Source organism: Berghia stephanieae, chromosome 5 (genome assembly GCF_034508935.2).
Source record: "Berghia stephanieae isolate SIO BIC M18660-M18661 chromosome 5, UCSD_Bste_1.3, whole genome shotgun sequence".
NCBI lineage: Eukaryota > Metazoa > Mollusca > Gastropoda > Nudibranchia > Aeolidiidae > Berghia > Berghia stephanieae.
Window position 1 is genome coordinate 84,955,866 of NC_088364.1, and position 2,500 is coordinate 84,958,365.

Here is a 2,500-nt window from a genome sequence, read left to right on the forward strand (position 1 = left end):
GATGATCTTCACTTTCATTGTCTTTGGTTCAAAGCAGATAATAAGCCCATTTTTTCGATTTGAAATCGAATATCTTTGTTAAATCAGATAGGGAACGCGTTTCTGGTCTTGTAGTAAGACAGTCTAGCTGTTTGTTTAGCTATTACTATGGAAGGAACGAAAGTTTCTGGTCTTGTAGTAAGACAGTCTAGCTGTTTGTTTAGCTATTACTATGGAAGGAACGAAAGTTTCTGGTCTTGTAGTAAGACAGTCTAGCTGTTTGTTTAGCTATTACTATGGAAGGAACGAAAGTTTCTGGTCTTGTAGTAAGACAGTCTAGCTGTTTGTTTAGCTATTACTATGGAAGGAACGAAAGTTTCTGGTCTTGTAGTAAGACAGTCTAGCTGTTTGTTTAGCTATTACTATGGAAGGAACGAAAGTTTCTGGTCTTGTAGTAAGACAGTCTAGCTGTTTGTTTAGCTATTACTATGGAAGGAACGAAAGTTTTGGTCTTGTTAAGACGTCTAGCGTTTGTTTAGTATTACATGGAGGAACGAAAGTTTCGGTCTTGTAGTAAGACAGTCAGCTGTGTTTGCTATTATATGGAAGGAACGAAAGTTTCTGGTCTTGTAGTAAGCAGTCTACTGTTTTTTAGCTATACTATGAAGAACGAAGTTTCTGGTCTTGTAGTAAGACAGTTAGTGTTTGTTTAGTATTACTATGAAGGAACGAAAGTTTCTGTCTGTATAACAGTCTAGCTGTTGTTTAGCTATACATGGAAGACGAAGTTCTGGCTGTAGTAAGACGTCTAGCTGTTGTTTAGTATTATATGAAGGAACGAAGTTTCTGGTCTTGTATAAGACAGTCTGCTGTTTGTTTGCTATTCTATGGAAGGAACGAAAGTTTTGGTTTGTAGTAAGCAGTCTACTGTTTGTTAGCTATTATTGGAAGGAACGAAAGTTCTGGTTTGTAGTAAGACATCTAGCTGTTTGTTTAGTATTATATGGAAGGAACGAAAGTTCGTCTGTAGTAGACTCTAGCTGTGTAGCTTATTGGAAGAACGAAAGTTTCTGTTGTGTAACGCTAGCTGTTGTTTAGCTTTACTATGGAAGAACGAAGTTTCTGGCTTGTAGTAAGACAGTCTGCTGTTTGTTTAGCTTACTATGGAAGGAACGAAAGTTTCTGGTCTTGTAGTAGACAGTCTACTGTTTGTTTAGCTTTACATGGAAGGAACGAAAGTTTTGGTCTTGTATAAGACTCTAGTGTTTGTTTAGCTATTACTATGGAAGGAACGAAAGTTCGGTCTGTGTAAGACATCTAGTGTTTGTTAGATTATTGAAGACGAAAGTTCGTCTTGTAGTAAGCAGTCTAGCTTGTTAGTATTATATGAGGAACGAAGTTCTGTCTGTATAAGAAGTTACGTTTTATATACATGAGAACAAGTTGGTTTGTATAAATCTGCGTTTGTTATTTACTAGAAGGACAATTTTGGTCTGTGTAGAGCTCTTGTTTATCATGAAAAGAAATTTGTTTGTGTTTTTTTTATTACAAAGATTTGGCTGGTGAGTCTAGCTTGTTTAGTATTACTTGAGAACGAAGTTCGGCGTTAAATATTTTTTTATATATATAAGAAAAATTTTTTTTATAGACATAGCTGTTGTTATATACAGGAAGAACAGTTTTTTTGTCTTGTAGTAAACAGTCAGCTGTTTTAGCTATTATATGGAAGGAACGAAGTTTTGTTTTAGTAAACAGTCTACTTTGTTTAGCTATTACATGGAAGAACAAAGTTCTGCTGTGTAGACAGTAGCTGTTTGTTTGCTTTACTATGGAAGGAACGAAAGTTCGTCTGTAGAAGACAGTCAGCTTTTACTACTATGGAAGAACGAAGTTCGGTCTTGTTAAACAGTCTAGTGTTTTACATATATGAAGAACAAAGTTTCTGGTCTTGTATAAGAGTAGCGTTTGTTTAGCTATTATATGGAAGGAACGAAGTTTCTGTTTGTAAAGACAGTCTATGTTGTTAGCTATTACTAGGAAAACGAATTTTGGTTGTATAACAGTCTTGTTTGTTAGCTATTACTTGGAAGACGAAGTTTCTGTCTTGTAGTAAGAAGTCAGCTTTTGTTTAGCTATATATGAAGAACGAAAGTTTTGGTTGTAGTAAACAGTCTAGCTGTTTGTTTACTATTACATGGAAGAACGAAAGTTCTGGCTGTATAAGACAGCTACTGTTTACTATACTATGAAGGAACGAATTGGTCTGTGTAGACGTCTGTGTTGTTAGCTTTATAGGAAGAACGAATTCTGTCTTGTAGTAAGACAGTCTACTGTTTGTTAGATACTAGGAAGAACGAAGTTTCTGGTCTGTAGTAGACAGTCTCTGTTGTTTAGCTATACTGAGGAACGAAGTTTGGTCTTTATAACGTCTAGTGTTGTTAGCTTATATGAAGGACGAATTTCGTCTTGTAGTAAGACAGTCTAGCTGTTTGTTTAGCTATTACTATGGAAGGAACGAAAG

The 2,500-nt window shown here is 35.5% G+C and overlaps 1 protein-coding gene across 9 annotated transcripts in view; it reads right to left on the minus strand.

Moving 5' to 3' along the window:
• Nucleotides 1–2,500, minus strand: part of LOC144973767 (uncharacterized) — a 105,494-nt gene that overhangs the window by 61,248 nt on the left and 41,746 nt on the right. The window lies entirely within an intron of this gene.